The sequence below is a fragment of the Barbus barbus genome, assembly GCF_936440315.1.
Source record: "Barbus barbus genome assembly, chromosome: 12".
Classification (NCBI taxonomy): Eukaryota; Metazoa; Chordata; class Actinopteri; order Cypriniformes; family Cyprinidae; genus Barbus; species Barbus barbus.
Window position 1 is genome coordinate 2,525,492 of NC_136740.1, and position 18,754 is coordinate 2,544,245.

Sequence of the window (18,754 nt, forward strand, 5' to 3'; positions counted from 1 at the left end):
TTCAGTTAGTCAGTTATTTCTATCTTTTGCTGTAGTGTGTCAGTAGGAAATATCAGTTTACCTTTCCAAACATTCATTTTGCCATTAACTTTAATAATCCTGTAAGACTTTTGTCTGACAACAGCCAGTGCTCCTCACAAAGATCTGATCTGATCATTATCCAGTCTGTCTGAAATGACATGAAGAAACAGAACAAACTGAGACAGACTAAATCCAGAAGAAATGTGGCAACATCTCCATAATGCTTCAAGAAACCTACCTGCAAAGCTACAGTACTGTTAAAAGTTTTAGGCACTTGTGTAAAAATGCTGTAAATGTGGGATTCTGTCAAAAATAATGTCATAAATAGATTTTATTTATCAATTAACTTCTATTAACTAAATTATTAACTATTAATTATTATTCTATTAACTACACACTGGTTTCCATTCTTCCTTTCATTGCTAAAACACTTGAATGAGCTGTGTTCAACCAAGCCTTTCTCACACAGAACAACCTCCTGGACAGCAACCAGTCTGGTTTCAGAAGTGGACATTCAACCGAGACTGCCTTGCTCTTAGTTGTTGATGCCCTAAGACTTGCAAGAGCAGATTTCAAATCTTCAATACTTATCTTGCTGGATCTGTCCGCTGCTTTTGACACAGTTAACCACAAGGTCCTCCAGTCAACCCTATTGGTAAAGGGCATCTCAGGAACCGCACTCCAGTGGTTTGAGTCTTAGCTCTCAGATAGGTCCTTCAAGGTATCTTGGAGAGGTGAGGTATCTAAAGGCGCTTTTCCACTGCATGGTACGGTTACCAAAACGTGACGTGTAAACTCTGCTGATCGCTGATTGGCCGGAGAAAATCGTCACTGCCTGCGTCATTGAACTTGCGGCACGAGACACAACAGTACAGTACTTTAAATCAGCACAGTCAGCGAAGGATCGAACGCAACTGTTTTGAATGAGCACACCTTTCTTTTAACAACCAAAAAATGGCTGTTTCGTTGTCTGTAGAGGAAGTACAGATGTTCCTCTTGTTGATAGCCGAGGAGCGGATCCAGCGAGAGCTTGATGGAGCGACGCGGAATTCAAAAGTGTTTCAGGAGTCACGGCAGTAGAGGCGGCACAACTATAACGACACGTGAATACTAAACACCGACACGCGGTACTAAACTACAGTGTAAAACGCAAACCGAGGCGAACTGAGCCACGCCGTGCCGTTCTGAGCCGAGCCGTACCACGCAGTGGAAAAGTGCCATAAGTTGCAACATCTAAATACTGGGTTGCCTCAGGGCTCAATTATTGAACCTCTTCTCTTCTCTGTCTATATGGCATCACTACGTTCTGCCATTCAGAAACATGGCTTTTCATATCACTGCTATGCTGATGACACTCAACTCTACCTCTCATTCCATCCTGATGATCCGACGATAGCTGCTCGCATCTCAGCTTGTCGAAGACATTTTTTGCTGGATGAAAGACCATCACCTTCAACTCAACCTTACCGAGACAGAACTGCTTGCGGTTCCAGCAAACCCATCCAGTTAGGCACATCAACCATAACTCCTTCAAAAACAGCCAGAAACCTTGGAGTTATGATTGATGATCAGCTGACTTTCTCAGAACCACATTGCTAAAACTGCCCAGTCCTGCAGATTTGCTTTATTCAACATCAAGAAGATCAGGCTCTTTCTTCCGGAACATGCTTCACAACTCCTTGTTCAAGCTCTTGTTCTGTCCAGGCTGGACTATTGCAATGCTCTCTTGGCAGGTCTTCCAGCCAATTCCATCAAACCTTTACAATTAATCCAGAACATGGCAGCAAGATTAATTTTTAATGAGCCATAAAGAATGCACGTTACACCTCTGTTTATCAATTTGCACTGGTTACCAATAGCTGCTTGCATACAATTTAAGGCATTAATGTTTGCCTACAAAACCACCACTGGCTCTGCACCCCTTTACCTCAATTCATTACTTCAGACTTATGTGCCTCTAGAAGCTTACGTTCTCCAAGTGAATGTCGCTTTATTGTTCATCCCAAAGAGGCACAAAATCACTTTCACAGACTTTTAAATTAAATGTTCCCTCCTAGTTGAATGACTATCCAACTCAGTCTGAGCAGCTGTGGTGCAGGTGTCTGATTCAATAAAATACAAACAACCAAAAAAAGAGAAAAAACATTTGTGAGCATGTTTATATCAGGAGCATCTATATATATATACAGTATATATATATATATAGGTTTTGTAGTCATAGACTCCTTCATGCTTTGTATTATCATAAAAAAATACATTTTATATCTGAGAAACTAATTGTTATCGTTTAGCACGTTATTAAAATATATTTGTGAACAGATTATTAATAATAAACATGGTCTAAACTTTCTTAGATGCGTAGCATTCATCGTGTTGTAGTTTGGGAACAACCCAACTAGTAATGTGTTCAAGTTTATGTCACAATAACACGTTAACTAATGCAGAAAATAAACATTACTTACTCATCAGATCGATTTTGAGGGAAATCCAGCCTTTACTCAGCGCGTCTTCTTCCAGAAAGTAACAGTAGCAGCGATGAACTCTTCACTGACGCTTTGTTTATGCTCCGCGCGCGCGGGTCACGTGGTTATTTACATGTGAACGCGAGGGGGCGGGATCTCATTAAAAATAATGAGTTAGACGGGACAGACTGAACATCGTGTTAGTTTCATACGGATTACTTCATCACAGAATATTTGAAAGAACAAAGACACTCCAAGCTTTCTATAGAGATAACTCTCATGTCTGTGTGTTGAGTATTCGCTGAGTTACACTTCATTTTAGTGACGCATTTCTGAAAACAGATCGCTGAGAAGAAGAAGACAGAGAGCGCACGCTGTTTGTTTTCTTTATTCTTCAAAAGCACAAAGTTTAGTTGTTATTTTGAGTGAATACAAATAAACGTAGACCCCTTACAGATTCGAATGGTGTATTGCTCATCTGAACGATCAAAAATGGCAGAGTAATTCAAGCTAATTTCTGCCTTATCAGGAAAATCTGCCCCAAAACGCGTATTCGCGTTTGTCGGGCTCAGAGGGTTAAGGTCATAACAGTATTGTGCAAGGATCTGCCTCTAGTGGTCATTTCAGCTGGAAATGGCTATGAATTGTATGTATAGGCATGCTTTTGAAGTTTTGCAAGAATGCAGTGAGCCTGAGTTGGTTTGAAAAGTTTGTTATGATCTCTTTTCACTGTAGCTCTTATATGTCATTCTCCATTTTTAGTGCATCACATTTGGTTTTTACAAACCTGTTGTGAGGCATCAGTCTGTTGTTGTTCTGTCAAAATGTGAAAGCCATCGTTAGACTTTTGTGCTTTTCTTATGTCTATTTAGAGAGCTTGACTGCATTTCCTATTTTATGAAAAGCTCTGCGTGAGAATTCTTAAAATCAAATTTTGAAGATACACAGGAAAACAACACATGGAGTTGGACCATTTTTAACACATACTGTGTTAAAACACACCAATGGCACCTAATTTGAACAATCACACAGCTGCATCTCACTTTTTGAGTAGAAGTTTTTCTGAGCACAATGGCAGTGGAAGGTGCTGAAGGATCCAAAGCAGTGGAATTTGAGTTTGGAGAACGCATCGAGTCATTTGAGGTCAGTCAGGCAAGCATATGAAGAGAGAAAGCGTTCTTCTTTCTCTGGGGATTGGATCAAAACATGCGTACAATCACACAGAGAGTGGTTTCTATCACTGCTGGTAGCAGAACAAGTCCAAACAGCCAGTATAAATGGGAGCTGCCTCGCTCGCGCTCAGATCAGGACCTGTTCTTATGCTCACTGAATTAAAACATGTGTACGACTTTGATGAGAGCGTCTGATGTCATGTCAGTAAAATGTAATGATATTGATACATGTGGCAACAATTTTCTTGCAATATCCAGGGCGGTGCTGTACTGTACTGCCAAGTCTGAACTAGCCGTTGTGGCTTAAAACACTGTATTAATGGACTCCATCAAAGATGATGAGCTTTGCTTGTGAACTGAACGTGAAGAATGGAAAACAGAAGCCGTTTCAGAAAGAACTGCAATAGTATACACTGAATATTCACCAGAAAATTGGGAAACCCCTTATAACGAAACAATATAAACACTTGGAGATAATATTTTACGGCTCAGTGCTGTTTCTCAGCTATTTTTATCCACTTGTTGTAATTTAAGCATTTATTTTAGCAAAAGAGTAAAATAGTCTTTCTGAATCTGTTCTGATCAAGCTCAAACTTGATTCATTATAATCCGATTAATATCACACTGGCAGGAACAGGATGGAAATGAAGAGCTAAAGTTAGACGTTCACAGTTACAGTAGCTTACATGAGCTTGTCAGCTTGAAGTTAACTGATGTTTTCTTCATATCTTTATTGTTAGCTTTGATACAGTAGTATCATATTGATTTCTGTAATTTGACCAACCCAGATTAAATATTTTAGACTGACACGAACCAGCTTTCATCACATTTATTCCTTACATCACTGACGATTGTGCTGTTGTTTGTTCATTAAAAATTATGTCACTTCTTGGAGGACAGCGTTTCTACGTCGGATGTTTTCACCAGGCCATGAAGTCTGGCGGCCCACAGAATGAACTCCCTGTCTGTGTACCACAGCAGTTTAAAGATGAAAACCCGTGGTTTAGTGTGATCTGAGGAAAGCCTTGTGTACACGCGATGCGCTCGCTCCACTTCAATCTCTTTGCCCGCCAGAGACGGGAGCCACGTCGGTAGTGATCTTTTCAAAAAGCCCATAGGGTCGTCTTTTTCGGAACCTTCAGGCAATCCAACCAGACACAGATTGCTGCGCCTATTGCGATCCTGTAAGTCCACAACCTGTTGCTTGAGCGCGGCAACGCATCTATCGTGATCTGCGACGACTTTCTTTTGTTCTCTCATCTCCCCTGTAAGAAGATCCAGTTTAGAGCATAGCGACTGAACAACTGACATGTGAGAAGCGAACTTCAAAGTGTGTAACAGTGTTAAAATCCTGCAGCGTGCTCAAGGTCCCCCTGCTCAAGCCAGCACATGTCCAGGCCCGTCTGAAGTTTGCCAAAGACCATCTGGTTGATCCAGAGGAGGCATGGGAGAATGTCACGTAGTCAGATGAGACCAAAATAGAACTTTTTGGTATAAACTCCACTCGCCATATTTTGAGGAGGAAGAAGGATGAGTACAATCTAGCCAGTCTCCAGACCTGGACCCAATAGAAAATCTATGGAGGGAGCTGAAACTCTGTGTTGCCCAGCGACAGCCCCAAAACCTGAAAGATCTGGAGAAGACCTGTATGGAGGAGTGGGCTGCTGCAGTGTGTGCAAACCTGGTCAAGAATTACAGGAAACGTCTGACCTCTGTAATTGTAAACAAAGGTTTCTGTTCCAAATATTAAGTTCTATTTTTCTATTGTATCAAATAATTATTTCATGCAATAAAATGGAAATTAATTATTCAAAAATCATACAATGTGATTTTCTGGATTTTTAAAAATATTCTGTCTCTCACAGTTGAGGTGTACCTACGATGAAAATTACAGATCTCTCCATTCTTTGTAAGTGGGAAAACTTGAAAAATCGGCAGTGTATCAAATACTTATTTGCCCCACTCTATGTGTGTGTGTGTGTGTATACAGTATCTCACAGAAGTGAGTACATCCCTCACATTTTTGTATATATTTTATTATATCTTTTCATGTGACAACACTGAAGAAATGACACTTTGCTACAATGTAAAGTAGTGAGTGTACAGCTTGAATAACAGTGTAAATTTGCTGTCCCCTCAAAATAACTTACAGCCATATAACACACAGCCAAAATAACACACAGCCATTAATGTCTAAACCGCTGGCCACAAAAGTGAGTACACCCCTAAGTGAAAATGTCCAAATTGGGCCCAAAGTGTCAATATTTTGTGTGGCCACCATTATTGTCCAGCACTGCCTCAACCCTCTTGGGCATGGAGTTCACCAGAGCTTCACAGGTTGCCACTGGAGTCCTCTTCCACTCCTCCATTACGACATCATGGAGCTGGTGGATGTTAGAGACCTTGCGCTCCTCCACCTTCTGTTTGAGGATGCACCACAGATGCTCAATAGGGTTTAGGTCTAGAGACATGCTTGGCCAGTCCATCACCTTTACCCTCAGCTTCTTTAGCAAGGCAGTAGTCATTTTGGAGGTGTGTTTGGGATCGTTATCATGTTGGAATACTGCCCTGCTCTCCAGTCTCTGCTTCAGTATGTCACAGAACATGATGGTATTCATGGTTCCCTCAATGAACGGTAGCTCCCCAGTGCCGGCAGCACTCATGCAGCCCCAGACCATGACACTCCCACCACCATGCTTGATTGTAGGCAAGGCACACTTGTCTTTGTACTCCTCACCTGGTTGCCGCCAAACACGTTTGACACCATCTGAACCAAATAAGTTTATCTTGGTCTCATCAGACCACAGGACATGGTTCCAGTTATCCATGTCCTTAGTCTGCTTGTCTTCAGGAAACTGTTTGCGGGCTTTCTTGTGCAGCATCTTTAGAAGAGGCTTCCTTCTGGGACGACAGCCATGCAGACCAATTTGATGCAGTGAGCGACGTAAGGTCTGAGCATTGACAGGCTGACCCCCCACCCCTTCAAATTCTGCAGCAATGCTGGCAGCACTCATACGTCTATTTACCACACAACCTCTGGATATGACGCTGAGCACGTGCACTTAACTTCTTTGGTCGACCATGGCAAGGTCTGTTCAGTTAAACCGCTGTATGGTCTTGGCCACCGTGCTGCAGCTCAGTTTCAGGGTTTTGGCAATCTTCTTATAGCCTACGTCATCTTTATGTAGAGCAACAATTCTTTTTTTCAGATCCTCAGAGAGTTCTTTGCCATGAGGTGCCATGTTGAACTTCCAGTGACCAGTATGAGAGAGTGAGAGTGATAACACACCTGCACCCCATTCACACCTGAGACCTTGTAACACTAACGAGTCACATGACACCGGGGAGAGAAAATGGCTAATTGGGCCCAATTTGGATATTTTCTCTTAGGGGTGTACTCACTTTTGTGACTGGCGGTTTAGACATTAATGGTTGTGTGTTGAGTTATTTTGAGGGAACAGCAAATTTACACTGAAGAAATTACACTTTGCTACAATGTAAAGTAGTGTGTGTACAGCTTGTATAACAGTGTTGTCACATGAAAAGATATAATAAAATATTTACAAAAATGTGAGGGGTATATATTTAGTTATTCAACTGTAATAGCCCTGGTTCAAAGTAGTGAAATAGTTTAAAATTCACCTGTTCACTTTATTGTGATGGCGGGAATAATTATAAAAGTGTCATTTTAATTTTTTTAATTTTAAGTTTAATATTTTATCCCATATATATATTTTAAGACAAATGATAAGCCTCCACTCAAATAATGTTTTTTTTTATTTATTTGTAAATAAAAAGGGGGGAACAAATCCACAAGTGGAAACAACATTAGCTATCAAAAGTTTAAGTACAGATTATTTTATTAAAGCTGAGTGCTTGATAACCCAGTTCTGCTGATTCATAGTTTAGAAGTCTATAATGGACAAGTTGGCATTAACTGATTTTTAAACTTGATTTAGCTGTTTAGCAGATTAAAGATTTTTTAAAACTATCCAAATGTTTAAAACTTTTTTTTATACATTGCCATTTTTTTTTTTTTTTTGTTCAAACTACTACGAACATAAAGGCTACACTCACTTTAACAGTTAAAACCAATAAAGTGAGGAACATAAACCTGCCTAGACAAAGGATATTGTTCTGTTTTTGCTTTGTATATTGTTTTTTTTTTCTTTCACCAAATTTCATGTTTCGTTTTCATATTAAGTCTGTCCTGATGTGAGCTCCGTACCCAACGAGGAGAGACAGTCTCTGATTAGCAGCAGAGAGTCATATTTAAGGCTCTGTGCGGCTTTTGAGAAAGTTTTAGTTTGAAAGAAACAATTCCTCCAGTGAAGAGTCTGACAGACTCAGCACACACCATTCAGTGACACACATCTATCAACTGCATCACACACCTGATCAATCAGAGGCTGTTTCCTGGCTTTTTTGTTGACTGTACTCAATTCACAAACTTAAAAAAAAAAAAAAAAGATAAATTAAATATATATTTTTCAAAGTTGTCATTAAAACCAAGATTACTGGATCATGTTTAAAAGAAAAACTTACATGAAATACAAGAAAATACTTCAAACTTTCACGTTTAATTCAATGTGTTACTTGTTTCCTTGTAATTATTTGTGAAGTTTACTAGAAATGTCTAGTTTAGTAAAATCCTAGTTCAAGTTCATTTATTTATAAAGCACATTTAAAATCAGCCACAAGACTGACCAAAGTGCTGTACATAAAAAAATCTAACCCTAAATCTAACACATAAAACAGAAATAAAACACTAAAAGAATGACAGAAAAGCATTCTGAAGACTATTCTGTATTCTGCATTTTGTAAAAATCAAAGCCATACCACAATGTAATGAGATAGAGGTATTAGAAGGCCAGATCGAACAAGTGTGTTTTTAAAAGGGACTTGAAAATGGATAGCGTAGGTGCAACTCTAATCTCAAGCAGCAGATTGTTCCCTAACTGAGGCCCAACCACAGAAAAAGCTTGATCCCATACGTTTAAATCTGGAATGATGGAATAAAAGGAGATTCTGATCAGAGCTGGGGTACTTGCACTTGGACTGCAATTGTGATTGAACTTGGACTTGGACGGACTCAGGTGGACGTGTTTTTCAGAGTACAGACAAATCCATGTCATGTGAAATATAAAATAAAATAAAAAAAAAAGTAACAACATAAAATTAATATAAAAATAAATTAATAAACGTCTGCCACTTAAACTCAACTGATTAAAAACTAGGACTCGACCCAACACTGATTCTGATAACTGGATCTTAGACTTCGAGTGGGAGTATAAGAATGCAACAGCTCTGAGAGATAACTAGGGGCTTGGTTTTGTAAACATTTATACACCAGTAAGAGAAATCCTACACCATTTTCAGTGCACCTAGCCTATATATTTCATGGTGTTTGTTCAGGCCAGCATCACTATTGCTACACTGTAACAAAAAAAAAAAGGCATAAATTAAAAATCATTGAAATGCATTTTTACAAAAATACTATTCACGTTTAATTCAGTGTATTACTTTATGATCCTTAGTAATTATTTGTGACATTTATTAGCAATTTTCTGAGAGAAAAACAGCAGTACAGATAGGCTATATACAGTGGTGTGACTAAGTGTTGGCCCCCTTCCTGATTTTTATTTTTTTTGCAGGTTTGTCACACTTTAATGTTTCAGATCATCAACCAAATTTTAATATTAATAAAAGATAACACAAGTAAACACAACATGCAGTTTTTGAATTAAGTTTTTTATTATGAAGGGAAAACAAAATCCAAACCCACATGGCCCTGTGTGAAAAAATGCTTGCCCCCTAAACCTAATAACTGGTTGGGCCACCCTTAGCAATCAAGCGTTTGCGATAACTTGCAATGAGTCTGTTACAGCGCTGTGGAGGAATTTTGGCCCACTCATCTTGGCAGGATTGTTGTAATTCAGCCACATTGGAGGGTTTTTGAGCATGAACTGCCTTTTTAAGGTCATGCCACAGCATCTCAATAGGATTCAGGTCAGGACTTTGAGTAGGCCACTCCAAAGTCTTCATTTTGTTTTTCTTCAGCCATTCAGAGGTGGATTTGCTGGTGTGTTTTGGATCATTGTCCTGCTGCAGAACCCAAATTCGCTTCAGCTTGAGGTCACGAACAGATGGCCGGACATTGTCCTTCAGGATTTTTTGGTAGACAGCTGAATTCATGGTTCCATTTATCACAGCAAATCTTCCAGGTCCTGAAGCAGCAAAACAGCCCCAGACCATCACACTACCACCACCATATTTTACTATTGGTATGTAACAACAGTAAAATAAAATAAACAACTTTCTTTTTCTGAAATGCTGTGCTACTTTTATGCCAGATGTAATGTGACACACACCTTCCAAAAAGTTAAACTTTTGTCTCGTCAGTCCACAGAGTATTTTCCCAAAAGTCTTGGGGATCATCAAGATGTTTTCTGGCAAAACTGAGACGAGCCTCTATGTTCTTTTTGCTTTAGCAGCGGTTTTCATCTTGGAACTCTGCCATGCAGGCCATTTTTGCCCAGTCTCTTTCTTATGGTAGAGTCACGAACACTTTTTCACACAGGGCCATGTGGGTTTGGATTTTGTTTTCCCTTCATAAAAAAAAACCCTTCATTTAAAAACTGCATATTGTGTTTACTTGTGTTATCTTTGATTAATATTTAAATTTGTTTGATGATCTGAAACATTAAAGTGTGACAAACATGCAATAAGAAAAAAAATCAGGAAGGGGGCCAACACTTTTTCACACCACTGTATATAAGGGCTTCTTCACCCAAAAATTTAATTTAATTACTCACCCTCATGTCCTTCCAAACCTGTAAGACTTCCGTTCATTTATAATAATAATAGGAAGATTATTAGTAACAGTAATGTTTGACATAAACACAAGAATTTGTCTGCACCGCAGCAGCCATTATCACACTAACGCTTTAAAAAGCTAAATTATCTTTGATAATTGTCACTGCTTACAGACTGTATGTTTATATATCTAAATAAAAAAGCAGGAAGGCTTCTACTGCTCTGTAATTGGGCAAATTACTCATTTTAATTTGGATTATTTAGATTTTTCACAGCCTAAAAGCACTAAAAAAGCATTATGGTTGTGACAGATTTTAACATTTAAGTAGCGGTACTGTACAATTAAAAGGCTACTTCTAATGCACAGAGCCAGAGAGTCGTATATTTAATTGCTCGTGAGTACTTTTTATTGTTATTTTTCTCCAGGACTGCAGCGTTCAACCAACCGCTCTTTTCCCATCATAAAGGTTACATGTAATGCATCAGTCAGCAGATGTCTGACTGCCGAGATGTGTGGCTCAAACACGCTGCTAATTACATCCCTCACAGCCTCAGATACACCGAAGAGAGCCACTCCAGCCAGTAATGCATCCTCACACTTCTCTCACTCTCCTTGTGCATGTGTTTTCAGTCCAGGGCTCAATTTGGGGAGGAAAATACTTAGGTTAATCAATCCATGTCATGCTTCCAGGAGGACGACCGCATTGAGAGTGTGCAGCTGTTTGCTCAGGGAAGCCCTGAGGCTTCTGGACTCTTCTGCGCACGTGCTTGATCTCAAGAGCACCACATCAGACAGCCGTTGACATGTCAGAGCACGTGTGTGGCAGGAGAACGATGCTGCTCGATGTTTGTCTGAAGGTGGTCTGTCATAAATTTACCTGGAGTTTGTATTTATCTATGGAGTCTAGAAGCATTTTTGGTCACATAGTTTGAGGTCTGTTCCAAATTTCCAATTTGAAGGCATCTCTTGCACATCCTGATGCAAAACCTCTTCCAAAGGTTGGAAGGAACATTATACCGCTTTCCAAGATAACAATGCAACCAGATGAGTTATGAATTGTGCTCTGTTGATAACAAATAGTTTTGGCAGCAATATCAGAAACAATTGTTGTACTTGAGAAAGCATTTGTTCTCATGACCATACATTTTTAACTGGCCTTGATATTTTCATGAAGAAGAGCATTTGAACAAGAATACAATCAGTATTTTCCCAGAAAATCAGTGTACAAAAAAAAAAACCGTGTACAAGGAAGCAGTTTGTCACTGCTTCCATTCAAAAAACATATTTCTTCCTTTAGATTCAAATTGTGTTCAGGATATTTGTTCAAACTGGTTTTTATTTAAACGCTGTAAAACTGATGTCATAATAAATCAACACGCGTAACTCAAGATGTTCCACTGATTTCAGCCTTTATACTCATGGTCATATGAACCTGAGCTGTTGCATGTTGGACCACAATAACATCACATTTTACACAACAGATAAGGCTGATGAGCTTGTGTCAAGTCACTATTATTTGTATTGCACTTTTAACAGTGCAAATTGTGTCACAGCAGCTTTACATCAGCTTGACATTAAGCTAGGTGGTTTTACATAAGCTTTACAGTATTTAGACGGGGAAATAGTTTGTCAAAATAGTGTCATTCTCCTCTGGCCAGATAAAATCAGCAGTTTAAATCTAGGCTGCAGCAGAGTCATCATGAAATTCCATCACATCATCTTGTGGTCATCATGAAGTTCCAGCAAGTTCCAATCATGGTTTGGTTATTGTTTATTTCACTCTAATTTTGTGCCTTATGTTTCTAATATTGTTGCTAACATTTGTAAAGGCATGCACCAGCTGTGTCACATGTTTAAAGCTTAAAAACCCATTACAATCCCCTTGAGTTCCTCATCCACTAACAAAAAAAAAGAAAAAAGTATAAATCTGTCTGGATGCTCATCTGGGAAGCCACTAACTAGCCCCTGCTGAGTTGGTATGTCATGATGTCTTGTAATAAAGAGATCATACTCGTCCCTTGATACTGCAGCATAACTGGCAAAATTAAACTCTCAGCAAGAATCTTCTGCAGCCCTCCCCCGTCATACACATCACATCCTAAGAAGAGCCCACGTTTTTGTTTGTTAGTTTGTTTTTTGCCACTTCATTGAAAGAGACACTTCATTGTAATTCTTCCACTTTGTTTAGGATATGGATGAGATTGGCAGTCACCGAGATATTTTATGTTTGATAATAGAAGAAGAGGCAAGAGAAATCAAGTCTAATTAAAAAGATGGATTTGTGGGCAAATATCAAAATGAGAAAACCATGATAAAATTCATAAAAAGTACCTACTCCTGAACTTGTAGGAAATGGTATTTCCTTCTCTGCAGATTGGTCTGGTTGTGAATTAGCTCTTTTACATGCATCCTTCTGCACTGCTGACATAATGCAGAAATGAGTTTATGGGGTCATGGTTTTTGCAATGAATGGAGATAGAGATACTATTTGTTTTCAAATAATTTTACTAAATGAATGTCACTAACAATATACAATTAATAACAATACAATTCATCCATCCATCAAAAGTTTTATTTCTCAATTTCTACAGACCAACTATCTGGAGCCCACTGAATAAATTCCGATGGATATCCTACTTGTAAACAAACCAACTGTTGGGGCCCCTTTAAATGCATAGTTCACCCAAAAATTATGACATGGGTGCCTTCAAAATGAGAGTCTAAGCAGCTGATAAAAACAAAACAATAATCCACAAGTAGTCTACACCTGTCACAAATCCTGTCCGTGGACTTCCGTCTGCTTGCCACCAGAGGTCACCCTCCCATTATATTGACTCTCATTACACAGACTGTTACATGTCACTCCAGACTACATTTCCCATGTTCCATTTCACTGATTACATTTACACCTGCAGCCAATTACACACCATAAAAATCAGTCTCAAACAACCATTCAACGCCGAGTATTTTCTACGTTTATCACTCTCCTAGCGATAGCAACTTTACGGAGCCATTCCGTGTTTCCTGAGTTTAAGTCTAGTCTGTCCTGTTTTTAACCTGTGTCTAGATTCAAGCCTGGTTTACCTCATCCTGTCTGATCTCTGCCTGCCCTGAAACTTATAGCCTGTCTTGGAATTACCCTTTGTCTTGCTGTTTCGGACTGTGTTTGCACCTCGCCTGGACTATTTCCCATTTGTGGATTTCCCGTTTGTCTCACCCTCAGGATTAAGTTTGCCGTCGACTGACTCACACCTGTCATTTGTCTAGCCCTGTTCAACCTTGTTTGACTGTGTCGATCCTAGCCTGTTATGACCACGTCTCTGTTTAATAAAAGCTTGCATATGGAGCCGCACTCCACCCATCTAGTTCACCCCGTTACAGAATACTCAGCCTCACAAGGATCCAGCAGCTTTTCGGATGAACATTGGCCAGTTATGGACATTGCAAGACTGTTATTAGCCCTCAAGCAGGGCATGCGATCGCTCAAGGACTATATTCAAGAGTATCTAGCCATTGCCTATTATTCTGATTTACCAGACTGTGTGTTGATAGAGTTTTACGTCACAGCTGATCGTGCAGAGTCTTGTCACGTCCTGTCTGTTGCACCTAGACCTTCGAGGTCAGTCCTTCGGTATCCCAGTCTGGTATCCAGTGTGAGGGATGCACCGTTGGTAACTGCACGCACAGCTGGTATCCCCAAACCTACTCACTTTAGCCCTCCAGTTCCTGAACTGATTCCCCTGTCTGCAGCATTTCCCATATGGGGGATTACTTTATGGTGTGTTTGGGATGCATACACTACTACCGAAACTCCAGAGACAGCGACATCCACATAAGGATCTCCAGAGGTGGAGGCTGAGGCTGCAGAACCTCCAGAGATGGCAGTGCCCACTTCAGATCATCCAGAGGTGGCGGTTGAGGCTGCAGAACCTCCAGAGATTGCGGTGCCCGCTCCAGGTCCTCCAGAGGTGGCAGCTGAGGCTGCAGAACCTCCAGAGATTGCCGTGCCCACTTCAGGTCCTCCAGAGGTGGGGGGTGAGGCTGCAGAACCTCACTTCAGCCATTCATTTCAGCTCCGGTCACGGTAGTGGTGCCCACTTATGAACTCTCGTCCTGTCCTGTCCCGGCCAAGGAGGCCGTCTATGAACTCTCTGCCTGTCTTGTCACGGCTATGACAGGCCGTCTGTGAACCTTCTGCCTGTTCTAACTGTCTACCTTGCCTGTTTCTGTCAAGGAATCTAAACCTGAGCTGCCTGTCTGTCCTAATGCTGCTGTACAGTCTGATGTTGAACTATCTGTCTGTCCAGTTTCTACTAATAAGCCTGAGTGTGACATGTCAGCCTGTCCAGCTCTAATCATTGTTTGAACATTCTGTTAATCCTGTTTCAGTTACTGTGTTAAAATTAAGTGATATGTTCATTGTATATGAAGTATGGCCTATGTTGAAAATGAACGTTAAATGTTGGTGTGAAGAGTAAATACTGTTGAAACAGAGTTAAAAAAAAGAGATTGACTCTGTTATTTTTTACCACCATCACTTCATCTCCTGCTTCTGCTCTTCTCTGGATTTTCTCGGTCAATTTCTTGACTGACAGAAGACTGTGAAACACTCGACAGCTCTGCTGACTAGTTGTTCTGTTACTGGACAAACTGATATTTTCTGATGGGATCTGGCGTCCCGGGCTGGATCCTAATTATTATCTGGCGTAGAGACCCGATCTAACATTATGGATCACGGAAGTAACGGTTTAAAGTTAAAAATGTCTTAATAATGGATTAGTTTCTTACGGGGATCACTTGTGGATTATTGTGATGTTTTTATCAGCTGTTTGGACTCTCATTCTGACAGCGCCCATTCACTGCAGAGGATCCATTGGTGAGCAAGTTATATCATGAAGAAACAAACTCATCTACATCTTGGTTTGCCTGAGGGTGAGCACACATTCAGCAAATTTTCATAATTTTCAAATATTCATATCAAGTTAATGCACAGGGAAAGTCAGTTTTCACTGTATTGAAAAGGCTCCAAATACTTGCTTACATCTTAGTTTTATAAAGACTAATTAACAGTGTTAGCCTTACAAATCGTGCTTCTGCTGTGCACAAACTGATTAATTTAAATAAACACTTTATAGATTTGAATCCTGCACTCTTGCACTTTTAGGATAGCAGGTGGTAACTAGCTGTTTCTAGGGTGCTTTAAATGGTTGCTAGGCTATTCCAGATTACTTCTGGTTCATGGCATTTTAAGGGTGTTCTGAAAATTAGATAAAAATTAGGTTTATAACATTTTTGGAATAAGACGACAGCTATCTTCTTCTTGATAGCTAGCATTTTCCTATCCTGAATCTTTTCACCCATTTTGCATAATTCCATTCCAGAATGACTAAAGTTTTAATTGTTGTTTTCTTCACACATTGCGTCTTCCCTGACACTGTCATCTCATTACTAACCTTATAAAAAAACCTGCATTATATAGAAAAAATTGTTTGGTGTGGAGTAAATCGTGCCAGAACTATGGGACGGTTGTAATATCTGAAAAATTTATAGAAATTTGGTAATACTTATTTTAAGGTGTCCTTGCACTTGCTCTTGTAATAACAATAAATTATGCATTATTACATGCAAGTTACCCTAAGACAAACCCTAATCCTAACCCAAACCATATAGTAAGTACATGTAGTTAATTAATATTACTCAGTACTTAAATGTATAATTACACCGTAACAAGGACTCCTTAAAATAAAGTGTAACCAAGATTTTTTGTAATGCAATAAATATTCATAGATTAGCATGATTTTAAACACAATTTATATTTTTATAATGATTTTCATAGGTTAAGATGGGTCTGTGACAGAAATAAAACAATGAAACCTAAACTAAAGGGTCTATATTGGTACTTGAAAGGTACATATCACTACCTAAAGCAGGGCTGTCCAAACTCGGTCCTGGAGGGCCGGTGTCCTGCAGAGTTTAGCTACAACTTGCCGTTATAATCTGTTGTCATTATAATATAGCCACAGTTTCAGGTTACAGAACATTTTGGAGAACATTCATGGTCTTATTTTTCCATGTTCCTTGATTAGGGCCAAAGCAGAGCACTACATCTCCTCAAACCACATGTATGTCTGAGTTCTACCACTATCTTATCAAAATGCCTATTTCCTCCGAAGGATTCAGCGCTGGCTGCAGGATGACATAAATCTGGGATCTCACGGATTCACTGGTTGTCTGCACACATATAAGGCAAGACAGAAAGCTTTTGCCCGTGACTTGGATGCAATTATCTCATGCAACATGAACTGTAACTCCAGATGAAAACATCACTTCATTTCCTGCCTTTCAGTTTGCAGAAGACTTATTGAGTGTCTTAATAAAGGTCAAAGCAAGGAATCGGTTACAGACAGCTCACATCTGACTAAAGCCTCTGCCACGTGATTCTCCAAACCTCATTCTCAAATCTTTGAGACGCCGCTGGTTGTCATAGAGGAGGTTGCACTGCTTCTTTCTGCTATTAGAACCAGAACGGCGCAGTAATTCAAGGCCCTTGATGGAATCACTTTATACTGGCTTAAAAGGCTTTCCTAAAGAGACTATTAAAAAAGCCCCTGCTGTGAACACACAGGACCACATTACACCCAGCAGGCGTTATAATAAATGAGGGATGTGTCAGTCTACAGCTCTTGAAGACTCGGTGAGAGATTCTGTCTCAGATTGGTATAAATCTAAATGGGTATATTAAAGAGAACGAGCTAGTTGTCAGACTTTTTACTCCAGTCAATATTTCTCATGGACTCTTGTCCAGCTGTGTTTGTCTCGTTATCTATGATTATCCTGTGTATTTATAGTCCTGTCTGTTCAGTTTGATTTCTTCTGGTCTACTCGTTACTCCCCAGTGTTCCTGTCTGTGTCTGCCTTGCCTTGTCTTGCCCTGCCTTGATTTTTCAAGTTTTTTCAAGTTTTTATTTTGTTCCTGTTTGTCTGTCCCGCGGCAAGGAAATAGGCGCTTGTCATCCCGCCATAGCCCACTGCAAGTCCGCGTGGGAGTTTGGCGGGGTTGCCACGAGTCTGTGAGCCGCAAGCCCTCAAGCCTGCCGATCGCAGAAGATATCCGACGCCGTCTGCGGCTCTCCCTAGCCCACCGCTCATTCAAGTGCGCTGTCCGCGGGGAAAGCCAACCCGCCGTCTGCGTATGAAGGTAAATTTGGTGCAAAACAACTGAGCGTCTGTGACAGCAGAATTTGTAGTTGTAGAGAATAGCCACACATGTGTATCAGTAAATTTGAAGCCACAGACAAAAGTTGCAAACTTGTAGATTTTTTTTCTCTCCCACAAACACAATACAACAGTTACACCTTCTCGAATCCTTCATTGCAGAGACACAAATCCTATTCTATGAATCACAAATCAAGAAACTCGTACTCTCACATGTTTTGCTGCTATTGCTGCAGTGAATATGGTGCAGTCACGGATGAATTTTGTACATCCGCAGATCAGTTATTTGAATTCTTGCAATGGGATTTGCACACTTGTAGAATGTTTTTTTACTTATGTGCTTTTTTTCTCAGATGCTTTTTCTAGCAGAAACACAAGTACATAACGACAACTCCTTTTTGTGCCACATATCTGTGTGACAAATGGAGGAAAAGTGATTTAAAATCCAGAAATCAAATAATTCCTAGATTTATTTTCATAATGTTCATGACATGCATGTGATGTCCCCAGTGCAGCAGGCAAGCTTTAAATATGGAAAAGCTTACATTCAGCAGATGGAAATATTGCATTATATTGATTTTGTCAGCAAAAATGATGATCTGAACACTGTTGTGTAAGTTGTGGCTGTACTTTACTGTGGCATTAAATCCCACCCACATCCTTCTGATTAACATGCTACATTATATTACTATAAGTAAACATCTTTTTGAAAAATTAAACAGTTTCTTACAAACTTATGTGATTTGATAAAATACATAATGCAATGTATTTGTAATGGAGAACTTACAATTAGCTTCAAGCTACACATGACAATTAATGAGATGAATACAACATTTCTACTTGACTGTCACTATCAATCACTATTGAGTGTTTGTAATCACTTCTGACTGTGATCCAATGTGGATTTTGGTCAAATGATGAGGAAGAAATATGTTATTAGTAATTTTCAAGAAGAATTTTATGTGGAAGATACACAGTTACAACTTCTGTGGGGCGTGAAGAAAAAGTAATGTAACTAGTAGTGTAACTAATAACTGTTGCCAGAGAGTAATAAGTAAAGTAACAAT